The sequence below is a fragment of the Choloepus didactylus genome, chromosome 8 (genome assembly GCF_015220235.1).
Source record: "Choloepus didactylus isolate mChoDid1 chromosome 8, mChoDid1.pri, whole genome shotgun sequence".
Classification (NCBI taxonomy): domain Eukaryota; kingdom Metazoa; phylum Chordata; class Mammalia; order Pilosa; family Megalonychidae; genus Choloepus; species Choloepus didactylus.
The window spans coordinates 84,779,470-84,794,263 of NC_051314.1; the positions used below are offsets into that span (position 1 = coordinate 84,779,470).

The 14,794-nt window shown below is 37.4% G+C and overlaps 1 protein-coding gene and 1 pseudogene across 2 annotated transcripts in view; both read right to left on the minus strand.

Moving 5' to 3' along the window:
• DIP2B (disco interacting protein 2 homolog B) overlaps positions 1-14,794 on the minus strand; it is a 285,417-nt gene that overhangs the window by 167,441 nt on the left and 103,182 nt on the right. The window lies entirely within an intron of this gene.
• On the minus strand, positions 4,986-5,996 carry LOC119542240 (annotated as a pseudogene).

The window sequence follows — 14,794 nt, forward strand, 5'->3', positions numbered from 1 at the left end:
CAATCACAAGGAAAAAGAAACCTCCCAACAAAGAAAAGCACACAACCATAAGGCTTCACAAGTGAATTCTACTAAACATTCCAAGAACAACTAATAACGATCCTGCTCAAACGCATCCAAAAAAACTGAAGAGGTAATACTACCTAATTCATACTTTAAAGCTAACATCACCCTACTACCAAAGTCAGATAAAGATACTACAAGAAAAAAAAATTCCAGACCAATTTCTCTAATGAGAATAAATGCAAAAATCCTCAACAAAATACTTACAAATTGAATCCAACTATACATTAAAAGAATTACACATTATGATCAAATGGGTTTTATTCCAGATATGCCTGGGTGGCACAACACAAGAAAATCAATTAGTGTAATAAACCACTTGTGCTGGTTTGGATGTATTATGTTCCCCAAAATGCTATTATCTTTGATGCAGTCTTGTGTGGACAGGAAACGTATTGGTGTTGATTGGGTTGGAAACTTTTGATTTGATGTTTCCATGGAGATGTGATCACTCAACTGTGGGCAAGATCTTTCACTGGATAATTTCCATGGAGGTGTGGCCCCACCCATTCAGCATGGGCCCTGATTAGTTTATTAGAGCACTATATAAGCTCAGACAGAAGGAGCAAGATTGCTACAGCCAAGAGGGACACTTTGAAGAATACACAGGAGCTGAGAGAGGAGCTGCAGGTGAGAGACAGTTTGAAGATGGCTGTTGAAAGCAGACTTTTGCTACAGAGAAGCTAAGAGAGGACAAAACACCCCAAGAGCAACTGAGAGTGATGTTCTGAGGAGTTGCAGCCTAGAGAGGAATGTCCTGGGAGGAAGCCATTTTGAAACCAGAACTCTGGAGCAGATGCCAGCCATGTGCCTTCCCAGCTAACAGGTTTTCCGGATGCAACTGGCCATCCTCCAGTGAAGGTACCCGACTGTTGATGCCTTACCTTGGATACTTTATGGGCTTTAGACTGTAACTGCGTAAACAAATAAACCCACTTTATAAAAGCCAGTCCATTTCTGGTGTTTTGCATTCCAGCAGCATTAGCAAATGGAACACCACATTAACAAACCAAAGGGGAAAAACCACATGATCATATTCATTGACGCAGAAAAGGCATTTGACAAAATCCAGCATCCTTTCTTGATAAAAACACTTTGAAAGTAAGAATAGAAGGAAACTTCCTCAACATAAGGGACATACATGAAAAACCCACAGCTAACATCAAACTCAATGGTGAAAGGCTGAAAGCTTTCCCTTTAATATCAGGAACAAGACAACGATGACCACTGTTAACACTCCTATTCAACATCATGCTAGAAGTTCTAGCTAGAGCAATTAGGCAAGAAAAAGAAAGAAAAGGCATCCAAATTGGAAAAAAGTAAAACCTTCCCTATTTGCAGATGACATAATCCTATATTTGGAAAATCCTGAAAAATCTATGGCAAAGCTAATAGAGCTAATAAATGAGTTCAACAACATGGCGGGGGGGGGGGGGGGTTCAAGATCAACCGGCAAAACTGAGTAGTGTTTCCATACACTAATAAGGAACAATCTGAGGAAAAAATCCAGAAAAAAAATCCACTTAGAATAGCAACTAAAAGAATCAAATATCTAGGAATAAATTTAACCAAGGATATAAACGGCTTATGCTCAGAAAACTACAAAACAATGCTAAAAGAAATAAAAAACCTAAATAAATGAATGGAAAGACATTCCGTGTTCATGGATTGGAAAATTAAATGTTGTTAAGATGTCAATACTACCCAAATTGATTTACAGATTCAACTCAATCCCAATCAAAATTCCAACAGCTTACTTTGCAAAATTCCAACAGCTTACTTTAATTCTTTTTTTCCAATTTATTTGGAAGGGTAAAAGGCCCTGAACAGCCAAAAACATCTTGAAATAGAAGACTGAAGTAAGAGGACTCAAGGCTTCCTGAGTTTAAAGCATATTTTAGAGCCACAAAACAGCATGGTATTGGCATAAAGATAGACATACTGATCGACTGAATTGAATTGTGAGTTCAGAAAAAGACCCTCAGATCTATGGTCAACTAATTTTTGACAAGGCTCCCAAGTCCACTCAACTGGGACAGAACACACTCTTCAATAAATGATACTGGGAGAACTGGTTAACTATACCCAAGAGAATGAAAGAGGATTCCTATCTTATACCTTATACAAAAATTAACTCAAAATCAAAGTCCTAAATATAAGGGACAGGACCATAAAACTCCTAGAAGAAAATGTAGGGAAGCAACATCAAGATCTTGTGGTAGGCAGTGGTTTCTTAAGACATGAAACCCAAAGCACACGCAATGAAAGAAAAAAATAGATACATGGGACTTCCTTAAAATTAAATACTTTTGTGCATCAAAAGACATTGTCAAAAACGTGAAAAGGCAGCACATTCATTGGGAGAAAATATTTGGAAACCACACATCCAATAAAGGTTTAATATCCAGAATATATAAAGAAATAGTACAACTGAACAACAAAAAGATAAACAATCCAATTTAAAAATGGGCAAAAGACACGAATAGACATTTTTCCAAAGAGGAAATACAAATGGCTAAAAAGTACATGAAAGGATGCTCGGCTTCACTACCTATTAGGGAAAGCAAATCAAAACCAAAAAAAAAAAATTATGAGATATCATTTCACACCTACTAGAATGGCCACTATTAACCAACAGAAAACTACAAGTGTTGGAGAGAATATGCAATGCTGGCAGGAATGTAAAATGGTACAGCAGCTGTGAAGAATGGTTTGGCAGTTCTTCAGAAAGCTAAGTATAGAACTGCCATGTGACCTGGCAGTTTCAGAAGAACTGAAAGCAGGGACATGAACAGACATTTGCACACTGATGTTCACAGTGGCATTATTCACAATTGCTAAAAGGTGGAAACAAACATCAACTGGTTGTCCAACCGATGAATGGATAAACAAAATGTGGTGTATATATATATATATATAGAATGGAATATTACTCAACAGTAAGAAGGAATGAAGTCATGATGCATGTGACAACATGGATCAACCTTGGGTACATTATGTTGAGTGAAATAAGCCAGACACAAAGACAAATATTATATGATTTCAGTAACTTGAACTAATTATAATAAGTAAACCCAGAGTTAAAATTTAAAACACAGGTTACCAGGAGACAGGATGAGGGTAGAGAATGGGAAGCGGATACTTAATTTTTGCAGAATTTTTAATTTGGTTGAAAGTAAATGTTTGGAAATGGATAAAGGTGATGGTAGCACATGATGGTGAATGTAATTAAAAGCACTGAATTATGTGTGTGAGTGTGGTTGAAAGGGGAAGTTTAGGGTCATGTATGTCCCTAGAAGAAAAGGTAGAGAATAAAATATGGAACTGTATAATACAGTGAACCCTGTTGTGGACACTGACTGTGGTTAATAGTACAAATATAAGAATGTTCTTTCATGAACTAGAAGAAATGTATGTCACTATTATAAGGAGTTAATAATAATATTATATAGGAGAAAATGCACCTAAGACAAACTATGGGCCATCGTTAACAAAAATATTTTAATAATCTTTCTTCAGCTTTAACAAATGTATCACTCCAATGCTAAGGGTTAAAAACGATGGGGAGGGAGGCAAGGGGTATGGGGTTTTTCTTTCTGGAGTAATAAAAATATTCTAATATTGATTGTGGTGATGACTGATTGTGATGATGAATGCACAGCTCTGAGATTATACTGTGAGCCACTGATTTATACCTTGGGTGAACTGTATGGCATGTGAATTAATCTCAATAAAATGGCTTAAAAAAAAAGATTTAGTTGCTAGAGTGTAGGTTTAGAAAGTACGGGGATTGGTTTAAGGGCCAGTACTAACAAAGATGACCTGTCATATTTAGGTTCTCCAGTGAACAGGTTTGCCACAGGTGCCTAGACAATGTGACAATGTTCAACTGCTTTGGCATTCAAAGGAAATAAAGAACCTGACATTTAAGGAGCACCTATTATTGACAGGCTAGAGATTTTCAAACACATTATCTTATTTAAAAGCATCAATATCATTACTTATGAAATATTAGAGAAATAAATATTAATCTAAAATTTAAGAACTATCAGTTATAGTCTCCTGATAATTAAAATAGCAGCCAAAAATGCAAAAACCTTCATTTGTACAATGTAGACTAAGAATTTTAATGATGTATAATTTGGATCTCACTCACTCCAACAAGATAGAAAATACAATGGAACAAAAAAAGGCTTAAAGTAAAAATAATATACTTAAGACGGTTAAACAAAAAGAAAAAAAATCAATATAACAAAAACTTAGAATAACCTCAGGTTCATTAATTGGGCATTACATTTAGCCCCCAGCCTCTGGACCTTCAAGGTACATGTAAGAAGTGAGACAAATTATTTACTTCCTACTCTCTGAAAAGATGGTTTACCTAACTTCTGAAGGAGTTTCCTACATGGGTTCTTGCCTAAAAACAAGCTGAAAATTTATAACGTAAATCTAAATTTTTATTTTAAATTTTAAATTCGGTTCAATCTAAAATTTTTTATTAAAATCTAAATTCCTGTTTTGTTTTTTTTTTTTAATGCTTTCACTGGAAATGACAATCACAATAATAATCCTCTAGCAGCTGTTACTATAACAATTAAACCAATTAAACTCCTTTGTTCAGGCCCATTACCCCTCAATCATTTCTCCAGAGGGCCACAAATGGCATTATTAAAGAGAGAAAAGACGAGAAAGGGAAACCATGTTGTAAATGTTTTTTCCTATCTCCTCCTTCCCTTACTCTCGTTAGTTGCAAGGTAGAGAAGAGAGGAAAGAGGAAGAAAGCAGCAGGAGGAGGTGTTTTTTTTGTTTTTGTTTAACTTTCAGTCCCTTTAACTAAATGCTCTAAGGCGAGAGGGCAGGATGGTGGGTGAGGGGTGAGGGGTGGAGAGGGAGGTGCTGCGTGATCCCCACTCAGCAACTGGTTAGTCCTCATCCTCCCGCAGCTGGATCTTGCTGGGGTCATAGCAGTTGGATTCCATGATGGGGGAGGCCATTAGCTTCTCGGTACTTCACAAGCCTCTCCGCTTCCTGGCAGGCTCACTCCGGCATCCTGTAGTAGGCAGGTAAGCCACAAAGGTGCTGCCAAGGATGCGGATAATGGAAAAGCCGAAGAAGAAAACAGCCCTCATGTTCCAGAGGTCCACAGGGGTCCTTGTCGTAACCGTGGAAGTCCGCGTTCTTCTAGTAGAGGTTTTGTGCTCAGGATCCGGGTCCTCCTGCCAGCGTAGGGTTGGTTCCCGAGGCCGCTTCTCCGCCGCAGCAGGCGGAGCGACTACAGCCCTGGAGAAGCCAGATTCCCAACGGACACAGGCGGTCAGGAGCCCCGGGTAGCAGCTGCAGCCAAAAAGCTCCACAACGTATTAGGGGCGCGAACGGAAATATATTTGACTGGCATATATTTCTATTGGAATATCGAAGTTTCTCAGTTTAGCCTGTTCTAATTTTTCTTCCTGACTGGCCCTAAATCACTCTAAATTTAAGAAAAGCCCTCCCCCAGATCCACAAAAGCTACATTATCTGGCCTGTGCTTACCTATCAATGGAACCCATCTCCCAGTCATTCCTATGCCTGAGGCACACTTCCCCATAGATCTTCTCATAAACTGGCTCCCTCTCATAATTCAGGTCTCAGCTCAAATGTCACCTCGTCAGAAAAGCTGTTCCTGACCACCCTGAAGAAAGCAGTACTCTCAAACCCTCTAGGTTTTATTTTATTTTACTGAAAACTGCAAATAACACACTGTGACCTTTACTTGCCATGGCAGTGAAGGAAAACCAAGCAATTTTAAGGCAACCAGCAGGATTACCACAAATTTTAAATTAATAAGACATTTAGCTATCACCTCATTTAATCAACTAATTTCAAAAATGAGTAAATATAAGTTCTGAATGTTAAGAAATTTTCCCTTATATCAATCACTTCACAGCACCAGAACATTCCCACTCCAATTTATAACATTCTACAGAAACAGGAACAAAATCCAGCTGGAGGCAAAAAAAGAAAAAAATAAATGGGACCGCATCAAAATTAAAAACTTTTGTGCATCAAAGAACTTCATCATGAAAGTAAAAGGACAACCTACTCAATGGGAGAAAATATTTGGAACATATTTCCAACAAGGGTTTAATATCCAGAATATATAAAGAAATCCTACAACTCAATAATAAAAAGACAAACAACCCATTTTTAAAAGGGGCAAAAGACTTGAACAGACATTTCTCCAAAGAAGATATGCAAATGGACAAAAAGCACATGAAAAGATACTCAACATCACATATTAGGGAAATGCAAATCAAAGCCACAATGAGAAACCATTTCACACCCACTAGAACAGCTACTATTTTCTTAAAATGGAAAATTACAAGTGTTGGAGAAGATGTAAAGAAATACGAACCTTCATTCATTATTGGTGGGAATGTAAAATGGTGCAGCTGCTGTGGAAGACAGTTTGGCAGTTCCTCAGAGAGTTAAGTATAGGATTACCATATATTCCGGTTTGCTATGCAAAATACCAGAAATGGATTGGCTTTTATAAAGGGGATTTATTTCGTTACAAATTTAAAGTTCTAAGGCCATAAAGGAATCCAAACTAAGGCATCAACAAGAGGATACCTTCACTGAAGAAAGGTCAGTGGTGTCCGGAACACTTCCGTCAGCTGGGAAGGCACGTGGCTGGCATCTGATGGTCCTTTGCTCCCAGGTTGTGTTTCAAAATGGCTTCTCCAAATTGTCTCTGGGCTTTTATCTTAGCTCCTCTCTCTCACCTCCTGTGTGTCATTGCTTCTTTCTCCCAGGACGTTTCTCTCTAAGCATCTGGGGGTCCTCTCTTAGCTTCTCCAGGGCAAACTCTGGGCCTCACCTCTTAGCTTAGCATCTCCAAATGTCCTTCTGTCCACATCTCCAAGCATCTCTCAGCATCAACTTTCAACAGCCATCTCCAAAATGTCTCTCTAAGCTTTTCTTGGGGCATTTTGTCCTCTCTGATCTCTGTGTGAGCTCTCTTTAAAGGACTTCAGTGATCTAATTAAGATCCACCACGAATGGGTGAGGTCCATACCTCCACGGAAATTATGCAATCAGCGGTTCCACCCTAATCAACAGACTAATCAATCTGCCCCCCACAAGACTGCATTAAAGAATATGGCTTTTCTGGGGGACATAATATATCCAAATGGGCACATCAGATGATCTGGGAATCCCACTTCTAGGTATATAACCAAAAGATTTAACAACAGGGACATGAAGAGATATTTGCACACCAAGGTTCATAGCAGCATTATTCACAATTGCCAAAAGATGGAAGTAACCCAAGGATCCATCAACCGATGAACTGATAAACAAAAGGTGGTATATACATACAATGGAATATTACTCAGCCATAAAAAGGAATGAAATTCTGGTTCATGGGACAACATGGATGAACCTTGAAGACATCACATTAAGTGAAATAAGCCAGACATAAAAGGACAAATATTGTATGACCTCAATGATATGAAATAATCAGAATAAGCAAACTTAGAGACTTAAGACTCTAGAATGCAGATTACCAGGGGATGGGGTGGGAGGAGGGAATGGGGAGTTAATGCATAACTTGTACAGTTTCTATTTGGGTTGATGGGAAAATTTTGGTAATAGATGGCGGTGATGGCAGTGCAACATTGTGAATGTAATTAACAGCACTGAATTATATATTTGAATATAGTTAAAACGGGAAATTTTAGGTTGTATAAATGTTGCTAGAATAAAAATTAAAAAAAAAAAACATAGGACTGTACAACACAGTGAACCCTATTGTAAACAATGGACTACAGTTAATAGTACAATTATAAAAATGTTCTTTCATGAATTGTAGCAAATGTACCACACTAATGCAAGGTGGTAATAATAGGGTGGTATATGGAACTCTGTATTTTTTTGCATGATTTTTCTGTAAATCTACAATTTCTCTAATAAAAAAAAAAATCCAGTTGAATAGTAGGGTACTATAAAGAACCCAGGAACTGCATTAAGACTGATTTCTAGCTAACATGTTCTTGTTACAGGTACTTGTTCTTCACCTAACAGAGGGACCCAATTCAGGGAAGTAAAAGGATATCTCATCCAGATAGCACTCCCTTAAAAAGTTCCTCCTAATCTTCAGTGAGATGGATATTAAGGAAATAACTATTGCTCATCTACTTAAAAAAAAGAAAATTACTGAGGAAACTCAAGTCTTGTGGAAATACAGTATAGTAGAAAATCTAACATCTAATTAAATGACTAATTCATACTTCAAATACAATTTTTTTAGCAAGTGAACATTTAAATCTAGCTTTGCTTTCACCTATTGGTATTTTATATCTACTAAAATAAATCCTAAGCTGACATACTATCTTTTTATAAAAGTGAGTGATTTTAAGAGATTTTCCTTAAAATTTCTTTCCTATATCCAGTTTTTAAACTCAACTTTAGGTTAGAGTTTAAAGAATAACACAGCTTTTCCTTTTATTCTCTAAGACAGACCTGAAAAACAAAAATCCATGCAGAACATCTGCAGTATTGGACAAGTAAATGTAAAACTTAAAATAACCAGTGGGAAGAGCAGAAGAGAAAAGTAATGGAAGACATGCAACATATACATGGATTTTCAGACTCTGAAAGTGAATTGTAAAATGTTAAAATATTTTTATATTTTCTTCCATATAAGATCTCAAAATATAGGAGACACTGAGGAGAGGGGGAAAAAACCTGAAAATGGAGACTAGGACTGAACTAGTAAGCAATGTTGGCAAATTCCTAGGGTTTCACTAACTGTCCTAAGATATTTTAAAACACCTCTTTGAATGAAACTAGTGGTACCATGTTAGTTTTCTGGGTTTTTTGTTTTTTTGTTCTTTTGTTTTAATTTTGTACAGAATCAAACAAAGTGCCGCGTGAAAAACCTTCCCTCCCCCTCAAAGACACCTCCATAACCTCTGGTAAGGATGGACGTCCAGAAGTATTAGGTAATATTTGCAGTAATCAATCATCACGTAAACATTTTATACAATCCATAGAGCAAGAGATAGGCAGAACAAGGGAGTATTCTAAAGACTGGATGGAGTCAATAAGAGAATATCTACAGAATCTAAGAGGACAAGGGAAAGGATAAGAGAAGAGACAAAGGGACCCTGCTTTTGTGGCAGTCTCAGATTTCATTTAGAAGTCCACATATACTTCCAAATGGAGTGAAAAAAGACCTGTGCTTGGCCCACCCAAGGTGTGCGCATAAACAAAGAATGGTTGCATCTTAAAGTGAGAAGAGACTAAGAGCACACCAGTTTAAAGGATGATTCCACTCCTGTTTTCCAGTCAAGTGCGCTCCTGAGAAATCTCCCAAAGATAAATATACGATCAAGCAAAAACATATTTTCATGTGGGCAAATTTTGATCTAGAAGTTAACAGTAACTTTTAATTCTAAATGCAGATCTTTGTTTTAACTATCTTCACTGGCACCACACATATCCATATATTATAACAGCTTTTCTAAGACGTTGACTTCTTTAAGACATTTAAAGGTATTTAGAGAACTGGCAAAGTAAAGGTCCTGGACTAGGAACCAGGAGTCTGGGTTCTAGCCTCACTCAGTTCTGCGCAAATTTGGCAAACTAACATCACTCCTTCAGCATTTTCCCTTATCTCCTGGGCAATTCTACTCCTAGGTGCATACTCCAAAGAAATAAAGGAAAGAACTCAAACAGATACTTGTATGCCACTGCTTATAGGAGAATTATTCACAATTACTCGAAGATGGAAACAAGCCAAGTGTCCATAAACAGATGAATGGATAAACAAAATGCTGTATATACTATATAATATTATTCGGCCACAAGAAAGCTAGAAACAAAAGGACAAACATTGTATGATTCCAATTATATGAGATGTCTAGAATGGGCAAATTCACAGAGACAGAAAGTAGATTAGAGGTTACCAGGGGCTGGGGAAGGGGTGAATGGGAGTTACTGCTTATGGGTACAGAGTTCCTGTTTGGGGTGATGAAAACATTTTGGAAATAGAGAGTGGTGATAGCTGTACAACATTGTGAATATAACTAATGCTGATGGACTGTACACTTAAAAATGGATAAAATGGCAGATTTAAGCAATCTATTTTACAGCAATGAAGTTTTTAAAAATAAATTTAAAAAAAAAAGAATGAAAAAGTCAGGTCTGAGATAGAAGAACTATTGGATTCCATCACCTTAGTGCTTTTAGCAAGAATGGTTTCAGTAGAATAGTGAGGATGGAACCCAGAATCAAGTGGTCTAAAGAATAAATGGAAAAGAAGAAAAGGAGATTAAAGATTAGCCAACTCTTTTGAAAAGTTTTGCTGTGAAGGGAAGAAATGGGTCACTAACTATAGAGGCAAGTTGATCTGACAAGGGAGAATTTTTTCTAAAGATGGGGTGCACCAAAGCCTATTTGTTTATCAATAGGGCTACTCCAGCAGACAAGGCAGGGAGAGCATGAAGATAGAAAAGAGATCACAGAAACAGCAAGGTCTTTGAGAAGGAGGTGAGATATTCAGCATAAATGGAAGGACAGAAGCAGTGCGTAAGGCTACTGGATTAAAGAAGAACTTGGGACCGTTTAACCAACAGAAGGGACAAGATGGAAGAGTGCAGAGCCACCAAAAAACTGTAGATATGGTGAAGGGAAGATGAGGGTGTCCCTCTGGACAGTCTTCTATTTCTTTCGTGAAGTATGAAACAAAGCCATGTGCTGAGAGAACAGAGGAAATGGATGAAGCTTGAGGAAAAGGTATGAAGTAGTTCTATCAGAACATGAAAAAATAAACTTATCAGTACGGCTTCCAGGTAACGATGAAATCCATCTGAGGCTTGCAGTTATGACTAAATGGAATTCTAGTAATACTTTGAATATATAGTACATATTTCCCTCAATCAATTTTATTATCCAAATTTATACCACGAATTATATTTATAATATCACTTTTGGAAATCATTGATGTAATACAAGTTAATGTTCTCCCAAAATCAAATATGAGGGACTCTATACAGTCCCAGAATTTGATTCATAGTCATCTTATTATCAACATCTTTTAATAGAAACCAGACAGCAAACCAATTAAAGAAACACAATCAGGGGAAATGTGATGACTGCTATCTGATATATTTCTTGAGAAATTTTATTTATATATATATATATATGTGTGAAATTATATGCTGCCACTTGAAATAAGCTTAAAATGGGGAGGGGGTGCAGGAGGAGGTATTGGGTGGGGAGTATAGATGAAACTAGATTGGCCATGTGCTAGTAAAGTTGGGTGATGGGTACATGGAGATTCACCACACTAGTGTCTCTACTTTGATATATGTTTGACAATCTCCATTTCAAAAGGTAAAACCAACAATAAAAGAAAATCAGAAGGTTAAAATGGAACCAATTTTTATTTCATGTTTCCAATATAAACTTAGTATTACAAAAATTCCATAAAATTCTAGTTTGCTTCCTTAACAACTAATCAGGAGAAGTTGTTACTACCCTTTCAAATAAAATTCCCTTCATTTCAAAAGAGTTACTGCCTTCTTTTCTTTCTTTGGGATTGAGCCTGCTCCACTATGCCAGGTGTCTTACCATGTGAGAGGCCTGCCCAGGTCCAGTGGTACCTGAGATGAAGTAGGCACAACTGCCTAACTCTGGAGTTCAGCTGCAGGCCCACCTGGCTCTCACTCTAAGCTCTGCTTCAATCAATACTAAAGGTGGCATTTAGCCACCACCACCACTCCCCCCGCCAAAAAAAAAGGTAAAACAAAAGTTATCTTTTCTTTCCTTCCTCTACAAATTTCTAATCTCCACAGTTCATAAACCCACTACAACATAATTAACTTCATTAACTTTTCTTTTAGCTAACAGAGTCAACAATAAGTAAAGTACGAATGGGACAAGAAGATCCTTGACAGCAGGAATGAAGTGAATGGCCTCTGTGCTTCCCAATGCTGCAGATGCCATGGTCAGGTTAATTTATACCAGAAATAGCTTTCAAGAACACTTTATATCTTGGTGCTGAATGTGGATAGCAAACTGATGCTATGGGGGAGAAATAAGCCCTGAGTAATTCCCCTCCTCAAATGTCCTAAGGTAAACAGTATTTCTTTGATTCTACTAGCAGTTGCCTCCAACCCCTCCCACGTTTTCACCCTTCCCCCTTTAAAATCTAGCTTGTGTTCAATAAAACTGAACTGAACTGAAAACTTTTTCAATAAAACTGAATTTAAAAAAAAAATCTAGCTTGTGGCAAATGAGATGACTTGCACATCATACAACCACAAAGAACCGAAATCCTACTGGACACCACTGCTCTAGTACAGCATTACCAACCTGAGGCTCACCTGACCGGTTTTACTGACAGAACTGGTTGCCCAGCAGGGTATGCATTATCTCTGAGAGCCACAAAGCAATAGCAGTCTTAAAAGCCCATCAGTTTTTTAGCTTATGAATACTTATCTGTTTCTGCGATTGCCAAATTTAAGTGATTATAGGAATTTCTAGAGGAGTTTTTTTGTTTTTAAACAAGAAATCCCTGGGTTACACTACCCCCTACCCCTAACCCCACCCCCACCCCCCCACTGGAGACTGATTTGGTAAGATCCATGTGAGGCCCAGAAATCTGTATTTTTTAAAGTCATCAAGTAGCTGTGCTCATTCACGTTCAGAAACCAACAATCTAGTACAACCTAAAGTATACATCTAAGTCTTAATTCAAAAGAGTGACCTACCTTTAAAATTCATTTAATTATTCTAACATAATTAGAATATTTTCTCCAAAATAAAACCATAGTTCTAGATAAACAAATTAAGGATCCTCAATTCAGCAAAAAACATTAAAAAAGAGCTAACGAGTTACAAGGAAGTTGAACTAAAGCAGGGTTTCAAGAGTGGCAACACTGACATTTGGGGCTGGATAATTCTTTGTTAAGGGTCTGCCTTGTGCACTGTAAGATATTCATCATCACTAACCTCTACCCACTAGATGCCAGTGGCACCCCCTTACCTATGCGAATTGAGAAAACCAAAAATGTCTCTAAACATTATGGGGATGGAGGTAGGGCAGGACAAAATCATCTCAGTTAAGAACCACTGGACTAAAGGAACTGAGTTAAAAACATAAAATAAACAAAGACTAAATTAGACTAGGGGTGAAGATACAAAAAATAAAACTGCCTTCAAAATTTCAAAATATAGCATAGGAGTACTGTTACAAGCTATTAATTATTTTTAAAAACAAAACTAAAGGAAATGGGTTGAAGTTACAAAAGGGGCATCTTGAGTATTCATGAAGAAAACCCTCTTAACTCCTAAATTTTATTACAGTGTTGACACTAGACTCTTTCCTGAAGATAATTACAATGAAAAGACTGATAAAACTTGGAAGGTTTGGGATTATGTAGAGTGTGGTGCTGAGAGACCTCAGGAGGGCCCCTCTTAGCCTGAGACTCTCTCCTGCCTGGAGTCTACAGGAGTTCTTCAGAAGAAAAGCACCTGACTCACAGTTAATGTCTCATCGCAGACTCAGGTCCATGTGATATGCCCAATGTCTGAATGCACACACAACAAGCCAGCAAGGTTAGCAGGTTTGTGGCCCTTCCCTGGTGCTTTTATCCCTTGAGGCTGAGGTGAGGCTCTGAACCAGTCTTCTCCTTTGGGCCCAAGGTTATTCCCAGTATTTGTCTATTGCCAGTGCTGAGGCTGCCAGCCAGGCATGGAGACCTGACCAGTAATGGTGCTTAACCCAGATCAGGGCACCTAGGATCTATTTCGACGAAAGTAAAGGAAAAGATAAGAAATCAGAGAGGAGAAAAGAAACAGGCTGAATCAGAAATCACTGTATTGTAAATCAGTGGTTCCTAAAATGCAGTCCATGGTCTCCTGTGGTCCCCCAAGAACCTTACTGGGGTCCATGAAGTCAAAAATATTTTAATAATATTACTAAGGCTTTATTTGCCTTCTTCACTGAGTGAGGACTACATATTTAAATTTTACCTTTTGGTCTTTTATTTACAACATTGGTTCTGCTCTTAAATTATTTGCACCGATGGTACAAAAGCAACAGTAAGTAAAACTGCTAGGGCTTTAGCACAAATCAAGGCAGTGGCAATTTGGGCCATGTACTTGTAGAAAAGTTATTGATTTTATTAAATCTTGACACAAGTCCACATCTTTCTAATCTTCTGTGTGACAAAAGGGGAAGTATACATTAAGCACTTCTGCATACCAATGTACTATGGTTATCTCAAGGAAATGCACTTGTAACAACTATTTGAATTGTGACATGTTTTAATAAAACACTATTTTTACTTGAAAGAACAAATGGTAGACAGACAGACTATGGTTATTCAGGCTTAAGTATCTGGCAGACATTTTCTCAAAAATGATCTAAGTGGGCCTGTCACTGGCAGTTGTTAATAGTGATAAAATTTAAGTTTTCAAGCAAAAATATGAATTTGAAAAACATACCTACTTCTTGAGCTTGACAGCTTCTCAATATTTAGCAATTTTCTTATGCAACTAGAGGTTATATTAACAAATATTATTTTTGATACTAAGAAAATGGTGTCAACATTTGAAAGATGTGCGTAACTCAGTGATTCAATATTTTCCAAATGACCAATGCGTGATGTTAAAAAAAATCATGCTTGGATAACATATCCATTCAAAATGCAAAACAGACCAATGAATTTTAGTATAACAC